Source organism: Nicotiana tabacum, chromosome 13 (assembly GCF_000715075.1).
Source record: "Nicotiana tabacum cultivar K326 chromosome 13, ASM71507v2, whole genome shotgun sequence".
In the NCBI taxonomy this organism is placed as follows: Eukaryota; Viridiplantae; Streptophyta; class Magnoliopsida; order Solanales; family Solanaceae; genus Nicotiana; species Nicotiana tabacum.
In genome coordinates, this window is record NC_134092.1 from 64,591,071 (window position 1) to 64,601,872 (window position 10,802).

Genomic DNA, 10,802 nt, shown 5'->3' on the forward strand with positions numbered 1-10,802 from the left:
CAAATTTCTAAAAATTTCCATGTCTAAATCCTTATACAAACCATGTATTTAACTTATAATAAGTGGGAATCATTTACCTTGACATAGATGATGAAAATCTCTCTTCCAAGAGCTCCAAAAATCGCCCAACCAAATAAAAAATGGAGGAAAAATGGCCAAATCTCGTTTTTAAAACAATCTGCCCAGGCCAGGCCCTTCTTCGCGTTCGTGATCAAAGCCTCGCGTTCGCGAAGGCTGCAGACACCAATGCTTCGCATTCGCGAAGGCCAAACTACTCCAGCCCCCACTGTGCTTTTCTTCTTCGCATTTGCGACCCCTGTGTCGTGTTCGCGTAAGCCAAACAGCCTCAGGCCTAGATCCTCACTTCCTTCTACGCGTTTGCGGCTGCCCAATCGCATTCGCGTAGGTCCATCAAGCCCTTCACCGTGTTCGTGTCTCCCACATCACGTTCGCGATGGGAAAAATTCAGCAGCTCCAAAAGTTCCACTTCACGAACGCGGGACTCCCTTCGCGTTCGCGATGAAGGAAACCAGATACCAGGAACAGAAGTTCCAAAACAACTCGAATTGATCTGAAACCACCCCGAAACTCACCCGAGGTCCCCGGGACCCCGTCTAATCACACCAACCAGTCCCATAATATAACACGGACCTTCTCGAGGCCTCAAATCAAATCAAACAACATGAAAATAATGAATCGCACCCCAATTCATACTTAATGAACTTTAGGACTTCAAACTTCTACATTCGATGCCGAAACCCATTCAATCACGTCTGATTGACCTCAAAATTTTGCACACAAGTCATAATTGACATTACAGACCTACTCCAACTTCCGGAATCGGAATCCGACCCCGATATCAAAAAGTTCACTCCCGGCCAAACTTCTCAAAAACCTTCAAATTTCCAACTTTCGCCAAATGACCCCGAAATGATCTACGGACCTCCAAATCCACATCCGGACGTGCTCCCAATACCATAATCACCATACGGAGCTATTCCCAGACTTGGAATCCCAAATGGACATCGATAACATTGAAATACACTTCAACCCAAATTTATGAAATACTTCCAAAATACCAACTTCTACAATAGGCGCCGAAACGTTCCAGGTTTATCCAAAACTCGATCTGGACATAAGCCCAGGTCCAAAATCATCATACAAACCTGTTAGAACCTTTGAATCCTGATTTCGAGGTCGTTTACTCAAAAATCACACCTTAGTAAATTATTCCAACTTAAAGCTTCCGAAATGAGAATTTTCTTTCTAAACCAACTCCGGATTTCTTGAAATTCAATTCCGACCACACGTACAATTCATAATACCTAAAGTGAAGCTGCCCAGGGCTTCAAACCGTTGAACGACGCACTAGGGCTCAAAATGACCGGTCGGATCATTACAAATTTATTCTCATCGTCCTGTTTAACATTTGTTCAAAACCAATCATATTCAACAATGTCACAACCCAAAATCCAACTAGTCGTAATGCAACCTAACACAACCCGCTAGGTAAGCCAATTAACCACTATCCAATTTAATGAGATTTGTTGAGACAAATGAATGATAAAATAACTGAACCTTTATACATTTTCCAAGGACTAGTAGTACAAATCATGAGCTTTTAAGATTTAGAATTTACAAAGTTGGTATGAAATAAAGTACATCATATGTTTGAAATATACATGAACAGATTAAAATTCTAAAGCTACCACGATCAAGAGGTAGCTATGACCGGAATGCAGGTACATCTTCAAATCCAACTCCCGCCGTGCAAAGGAACATCAACACCCAACATCTGCACACAAGGTGCAGAATTGTAACATGGTATCAGAGACCTAGGTTCACTTAGGTCTCACGAGTCATGAGCAAGTCTAGTAGAGTCTTGCGGATCGGTACGGAGATGTCTGTACTTATCTTCGAGAGGCTACAGGACTGTTAGGAGCACTTCCCTTCTTGATTCCTCATCGTGCGATTTGGTTCCTTTGAGGCTTATGCCTTCATTTCCTTCCTATTCAATCTTATGCGACTTGAAGCACTTGTTATAAATTGGGAATCAGGGAATTTTAATGAAACTACAGATGTGGTGCGGGATGTTTCTCCCTGCTTATTTGATTGGGCTACTGTCGTCGCCTTGCCGAAGAATGTTCTGCCATTTCAGCTCAGTATCTGTTGTACGTAAGTTGTTGAGATTTGGCATTGATTGTTATGACAATTCGTGCATTGCTATTGCACCGTGTTTGTGTAATGGTAGGATGCTTGTATATGCATCGAAGCAGTGAATGACTTGGAAGGAGGTTTACTCAGTGCATGATTCAGAGATCCAATATTTTATTTCCGGCGAAGGAAAGGCAATCGGACTATGAATGTTCAGGTTTTGGTTAACGAGACTTGGTATTTCGAGCATGGTGGAATTTTCATCTGTGATGTGGTGTTGTTGCCCTGGATTGAATGTGTTAAGTTTGACGGTGTTATGGTCTTCATCAATTTGCCTCCGGGGCAGGGTAGTGTGAAATATGGGGAAGCGGCTGTCAGAGATCGCAGTGTGTTATGGTTCAGGACTTAATCGATGGTCTGGGTGTTGAGGTCTCAAGGAAGATGATCTTCGAGGAGGTTTAAAGTTGGTAGCGATCTATTATTTCAAGTCCTACAGAGATAGATGTTGAGTTAAGGCAACAACTGAGCAGCGAAGGATAATGAAGGACATGTGGGAGGTGTCTTGCGGTGGTTAAATTTATAGAAGGCCAAGTGTGAGAAATAGAAGTCGGGTAGTTGCTTAAAGGAGAGGGTTTGACCAAAGTGGGAGAGTGCTAGAGAAGAATACTTATTTCATGATATTGAGCTTACAGTCGTTCTACGTAATCCATGCTTAATTATATCATTGACATATTATTTATAGCCCATAGTAAGTGTCGAAGTCGACCCCTCGTCGCTACTTCTTCGAGGTTAGGCGGGTTACTTACTGGGTACACGTTGATTTACATACTCATACTATACTTGCTGCACATTTTTGTGCAGGTGCATATATGTCTAGTGGCCTTGTGGGCGCAGAGGTGTGGTTATTGCGGGGAATTAGGTGAGCTGCATTCCACGATTATGATTCGGCAGCAGCAGAGTCTCCTTCAGAGTATTTATATTTCGCCTATCCGAATTGGTATTCTGGACATATGTTGTATTTTATTTTACATTCTTAGTTGAGGCTCATGCACTTGTGATACCGGATTTTGGGGTGATTTGGGTTGTCCTGTGTTGAAATTGTTAAAAATATTATTATTTACACTGTAAATTCCATCTTTTACTCTTTAATTGAAGGAAATATGATTTCAAAAATATTAAAATGACAACCAAATTACGTATTTATTTTTGGCTTGCCTGACAGCGATGTCCGGCGCCATCACAACCTTTAATGGATTTTGGGTCATGACAACATGGTATCAGAGACCTAGGTTCACTTAGGTCTCACGAGTCATGAGCAAGTCTAGTAGATTCTTGCGGATCGGTACGAATACGTCTGTACTTATCTTCGAGAGGCTACAAGTCTGTTAGGAGCTTTTCCCTTCTTAATTCCTCATCATGCGATTTGATTCCTTTGAGGCTTATGCCTTCATTTCCTTCCTATTCAATCTTATGCGACGTGAAGCGCTTGTTATAAATTGGGAATCGAGGAATTTTAATGATACTACAGATGTGGTGCGGGATGTTTCTCCTTGCTTATTTGATTGGGCTACTGTCGTCGCCTTGCAGAGGAATGTTCTGTTGTTTCAGTTCAGTATTAGTTGTACCTAAGTTATTGAGATTTGGCATTGATTGTTATGATAATTCGTGCGTTGCTATTGCACCGTGTTTGTGTAATGGTAGGATGCTTGTCTATGCATCGAAGCAGTGAATGACTTGGAAGGAGGTTTACTCAGTCCATGATTTAGAGATCCAGTATTTTATTTCCGGCGAAGGAAAGGCAATCGGACTATGAATGTTCAGGTTTGGGTTGACGGAGTAATGAGACTTGGTATTTTGAGCATGGTGGAATTTTCATCAATGATGTGGTGTCGTCGCCCTGGATTGAATGTGTTAAATTTGCCGGTGTTATGGTCTTCATCAATTTGCCTCCAGGCAGGGTAGTGTGAAATAGTGCCGGGGAAGTGGCTGTCAGAGATCGTAGTGTGTGGTGGTTCAGGACTTAATCGGTGGTCTGGGTGTTGAGGGCTCAAGGAAGATGATCTTCGAGGAGGTTTAAAGTTGGTAGCGATCTATTAGTTCAAGTGCTACAGAGATAGATATTGAGTTAAGGCTACAACTGGGCAGCGAAGGATAAGGAAGGACATGTGGGAGGTGTCTTGCGATGGTTAAATTTCTAGAAGGCCAAGTGTGAGAAACAAAAGTCGGGTAGTTGCTTAAAGGAGAGGGTTTGACCAAAGTGGAAGAGTGGTAGAGAAGCATACGGGTTCTGTGGTGGGATAGCCGCACGCCTTGGGGGAAGTTAGAGTGATTTGGGATTCATGGTGGACAGTGACTAGGTCTACGCACTTGATTTGGAATATTGGCTGCTATATTGAGGAAGATTTGGTGCGACAAGAAGAAGTTGCTTGATATGAAGAAGGATACAACATGACTTTGGATTGGAATGTTTCGTCGCACATTTAGTTGATTTCAATGGGGAGTGAACGGGCTTGTACAGCTGGTGAATGAGAACAAGCTTAGGATGGTTTAAGGATTTCATTGTAATGGTACTCAGTGCGGCGTCGTTGAAAGTTGTCGACGAAGCCTCTACGAAGAATTTTACTGGCTATCCGGTTAGAGGTCGAATATGTAAATGCGGCTAGTGATTCAAAGCGTTCATGAAATGGTTAATAGGAAGATTTTGAGGAATTTGGCGGGTCGATTGCACGAGGTCATGTCAGTAAGGAAGAAGCGATTTTGGTAGGTTCCAAGGTCATGTAATGGTAGCTTCAAGCTTAAGTGGGAGAGCTCCACCGCCTACGATTGGATTGCATGGTTGTCTACTTGTGAGATTTCTCGTTATCGGCATATTGATGGGTTGCTACGACTAAGGAAAGAGAACATCAGTGGTTATTTGAGCCAAGGATCTGAGGAATGTGTGTTATATTTTATCGGTTCATGTTTAGGTTTTGGGAAGACTTAGAGTCTATGCTTCATGTGGATATGATGTACAAGGAAAGAAATTCAGCCGGTTCCTTCTTTGAGAGAGTGTCCATGTGCTAGCAAGGCCTTGGAGTTGGTTATTGTTACACCCCATGTTTTCGTACGTGAAAGTATGCCATAAGTAAATTGATGGAAGCTCAGAAATGAGATGTTACATCCCGTATTTTCGTATGTTGAGTATTGTCTTCTTCCAGTCAAGAGAGCAGAGATCCTATATTTATAGTATTACATTATTTTTATTACCATCGTGCTATTATCGATGGGCAGGCCCCTATTGGGCAACCAATGATCAGATGGTAAGTTGTATACCGAGCCTACTGTGGCCGAACGCCTATGAGCGAGCCCAGCATGGATGAGATACAAAGCCTAGTATGGCCGAGCGCCTATGAGCGAGCCTACTATGGCAGAGCAGTTATATATATACCGAGTCTTATAAGGCCGGACAACTATTTTACTTACTATATTGAGAGAGTTGAGTTAGTATCAGTAGGTGAGTATATCTTCTAATTATCTTTAACTCCAGTTACTTTCAGTTATTATATTATCAGTTCAGTTTCAACTTTCAATATATTGCCTTACATACTCGGTACATTATTTGTACTGACATCCCTTTTGCCTGGGGACGTTGCATTTCATGGCCATAGGTCTCGATAGACAGGTTGAGAGTCCTCCAAGTAGGTGATCAGCTCAGCGGACGATGTTGGCGCACTCCATTTGCTCCGGAGTTGCTTGTTTGGTCAGTATGATTTAGATGTGTATTGTTTGGTATGGCGGAGCTCTGTCCCTACCCTTATGACAATTACCTATTCTTAGAGGCTTGTAGACAGATGTCATGTACGTAAAAGATTGTATGGCCTTGTCGGCCTATGTTCAGTGTACGAGTAATTATTTTGGTGTTACAGACCCATATCTCTTATGTATAAGTTGGTATTACATGTTGTATTCTTCTTATCTCACGGCAGCCTCTCCGGCTCAGTTATCTATGATAGTATGATACGAAAAGATACATTATGTTGGTACTCGGTTGAGTAAGGTACCGGTGCCCGTCGCAGCCCATCGGTTTGGGTCGTGACAAAAGTGGTATTAGAGTAGTTCTGTCCTAGGGAGTCTACAAGCCGTGTCTAGTAGAGTCTTGTTTATGGGTGTGTTGTGCACCACACTTATAAGCAGGAGGCTACAGGGCATTTAGGACTGTCACTCTTTCTTCTTACTCTAGATCATGTGGTAGAGCTCAGTTGTAAGAACTCAATTTCCTAAACTCTATCTTATTCATAATACGACGATGCCTACATCTAGAAAGACGGTTGGTAAGAGATTGCATGTGGCTGTGAAAGAGTTAAGTGAGAGGGACTCGATTTTGCATAATGCTTATGATGAGTAAATGTAAGGTCTTCAGTAGATCATGTGTGTACTAAGACGTGTAAGCCTTTTGATGAGGAGCCTTAAGGTAGGAATATCTATCCACCCATATGGTGAAAGGCAATGAGAGATTCAGAAGATAGATATAAGTTTCAACAAGTAAAAGAAGCAAGGTGAAGAAGGGTACGAGGCATCCAGCTAATGAAGATTATTAGTATTTACAATTAAGGCAGATGAATATAAGCCTTTTGAGTTACCTTCAATAATAACAGAGTTATGTATAATTTGCCACACCCATCTCAGTTATACCCTATTGGGGGCTAACAGGTGTAGTTTAAGAAAAGGATGGGATACCAGGATCCGGCTAGGGATAGAGTAACCCAAAATGGTGAATGGATTGTTTGTGTTAGTTGGCATTTCTGAAGGATATTACAATGTTGCTTATAAGATCTCCTTGTGAGACACTCAGATGGTGCACTCTAGAATATTGCAATTAGATGTGAATACTAGCGTGATCAAAAATTCAGAAGATAGGCACTAAAAGCCTGGAAGGGATAAATATTATCTTAGTGTGGCTCGCGTCCCTAGTATAGCGAGAACATTAAGCAACCCGAAGAGCCACTGGATGGAGCAAAGGGGAGCTAAGAACAAAAGGATGTCTTATTTGCGTTTTCAGAATAAAGTGATAGACATGAATGTTAGCTGGAAATAAGAAAAGAGTTAATGAAGCATTATCAGCAAGATATGATACATGGATGACAACGGTAGATCAAAAGATGACAGTATTACAGAGTCTATAGTTAAGTGAAGTAAAAGACGAGAGGTGACAAGCCTTGAGACAACAAAAAAGTATAGGCCATAAAGTCATATCCTCATTTCGAGAAATAAGTTTGTGACCCCAACGCTACTACCAGAAGGAAAAGTTAGACCCCAGAGTAATAGAAATCAGTATGGACTGATGAACAAGGTAAACTCAACATGAACTAGGGACTGAGTAATAGTCGACATCATGAGAATTTCAGAGATTGCGTCTCGATGATAATAGAATGGCGGATAGAAGAATACCTTTTAAAGGTAATTCAGGAAGACGCTTCCCTAAAGCAAGAAAGGTGAGCAAAGTTAAGCTTAAGGGACTGTATGTGCCGGTTACACAAAGTGTCACCCTCGCGAGTGAGGAATTTCGTTATCCTTGGTACAGAAGGATTACCGCGAGACAAGTAAGGATCATCAATGATGTGAAAAGATGCCAAAGATAAAAAGGTAAAACATCTATACGTAGATCATCGTAGCACTAAATCTTAGTGCTCCCCTAAAGGGGGGAATATGGTGTGATGTGGCATTAAGTCAAAATTAAGTGGTTCTAATAACTATGGAATGGTAAAGGAAGAATGCGATAAAAATGAGAAAGGGATGAAATTGCACTTATTCAAATCCTACAGATATGCTACGATTCCAGAACATTATGCAAGCATGACGTGAAGGAAAGGAATTATGGGTTACTTCCCGAGATGTTATTGATAGATAAGGAGCCAGTGCGAGACGTAAGTTAAGACAAATGAAATAACCCAAGAAAGATTACATGGTATATTGATATGAGAATGGGCCAACGAATAGTTAGTAGTTGATTCAGGAAGAGCCTAGTTATGGCTAGATAAGAGAATACAGAAAAATCAATAAATGCAAGATAAACAGAGCGAACACCAATATGGGGAATTCAGTCTCATAGATATGACATGGTGACCTTGAGAAATATTCAGATAGGAGTTTGGGTAGTTAAAGATACCGTATGAGTGTCATGGAAATAAAAGAGAGTCCCACTGGGAAGACAGTCAAAACTTCAGTTCAGGAGCAACCCTACAAGCACAAGTGCATGGAAATAAGTAACTACGGATAATTATAGGCGAGGAAGAACATAAAATATTCCGTCAAGTATACAGTGTAATAAGCTCGCAGCTTTACAAGAGTCAGAGGGTCCTCCCTAAGTACCACAACGAAAGACTAGTTGAGGAAATAAGGAAGAAGGCTTCAACCTAAGCATAGTAACTTGAAGAAGAAATGGTCTTGTAATAGCAGTCTCACTACAACATTGTATGCACTCCATAAGAAAGTGGCACCTATCGGAGCTAATGAGCGGGAAATGAAACCAAAAATAATATTCGAGACCATGTGAGTTGCACAAAAATTCCGGCATACGTGGGAACTAAGATAAGCTAAGTATACACGCAACAGAGGGCAGAAAGACCAGGAAAAGTAATAGTTTACGTTTAAAGGAAGCTCAGAAGGAACAAAAGGATTATGCACTTAAGATTTCGGAGTGATATCCATGCATCATATATGTTGATATTCATACAGCCGTAGAAGACTCCGGTATACGTTAAAAGAAGGAATTAAGCCTAGGGCATAGACAAAGGATTGAATTGTCAGAAGATTGTGTCATGGATATTCCATAGCGCTCATGAAAGGCTAAAGTAATAACTAATACTAGGAGCCATAAATCGGAAGATAGCTTAAGCCAACATAAAGGTTGATCAGAAGGAAGAGGAAACTAAAGAGTTACATCAACCAAGTAAATCAGGAGTCTGATTATTGGACACAGAAAATTATAGAAATCGTGATTAAAAACATTGCAGAATCACCCTTAATATCAGAGGTACAAGAGAGATAGTACAACAACCATATTCCATAATGGCTCGACGAGAAAGCTAGTTACAAGAGTACCAGCCTCATAAGAAGTCAGTATGAAGCTCCCACCAGATTGTGCATGCACTAGAGGTGCAAGTATTATAATAGAGCTTCAAGTCGTGGATGTTAATTATACCTATGTGGAAGGGAGGTCATAAAAGAGATAGAAGATGTGAGGCGAGATTTTAAGGTAAGTAAGGTAAAGGTGAACAACATACGAGATACTCAAATGCAGAAGGTTGTGAATAGTCCACACTTCAGATAGAAGGCCAGAAGTGCTAAGACTCAGTATCCAGGAATGAGAATGGCATCATCAGTAGCATATTTTCCGGCCTATGGTTTCTATTTATTGAAAGGTCTAGTTAAAAGAGTGAAGAAGAGTTAGAGACGATGTGATGTCTCGCTTGATGTTCCAGAATAACACGAGGAAATCAATGGTGCAAGCAAGTTGAAGGTAGGTTGCAAGTAGTATAAATAGATACATGTAGGTCGCAAGCTAAAGTATGGTAAAGCGACAAGGTTTTAGGAAGGCAGGAGTAAGGATAAGAAAGGGCGAGTGAGAAGGTAACGAGAATGGATAAGTCCTCAGGATTAAGCCCATGAAAAAAAGAGAGCTAATGATTTTTCTAAGTTATAGAAAGCTCAGTATAGCCTGAGTGAACTCAAAAGAGTCTAAGACTAGTAGCATTTAGAAGAGATGGAATGCTGCCCTGGAAGTAGAATGGGGGTGTAATTGTGATAAATGAAAGATAATGTTTGGGCCTTCGATTGAGTAATGATTTCATGAATTGTATAGGATTAAAATACTCACGTGAGAAAAATCACATTGGGATGCTATGAAATATGGTTATGAAAGTATAGTATCTCCCCCAGGTGGATCAGGAAAATCACTTCAAATGTTCCACGATGCAGCGTAAACCCTAGTGGCAATATATTACGTAAGAAGTTTCAAGTTATCAATGGAAGGTTGTAGATCAACATTAAGGTAAATTAACAATGGACGGGTAAAAGCTGCAAAGTACGAGATGAGATTAGGCCATCAGTATTAAGATGAACATTAATGAAGAATCATTAAAAGACTTAGCTTTATGCATATATGTCACGCCCCAACCTCGGGGAGCGCGATCGGCACTCAACCGAGTGAACCCGGTTGAGCAAGCCTAGTAAACCTTTCCTACCCGACTCATTCATGATCCAAAAAGGGAACGCGTCACCATTTGTAAAACAGGGGAGAGATCAGTTATATAAATATATAAACATTGCTAGTTCATTTTTCATTATATGCATTATGCCATAGTTAAGTTTCCAAAATTCAAATCAATCCAACGACCGCCCCAACATACATACATGACCCACAAAAACATCTACGGAGCCTCTAAGGATACAAAAGAGCAACATGACAATGCCGGCAACAAGGCCCCGGCTATACCTCAAAATGTGAAAACTTATACAAAAGAAGGACTACATGACCCCTGGGAGAAATGGGGCTCACCAAAACTGCTGTGAGGAGAGAAAGAGAGCACCACTATCTGCGATGGAACCATCTACATCCATTCAAAGATATAGCGCCCCTAACAAAAGGGACGTTATTACTGTCGAATAGT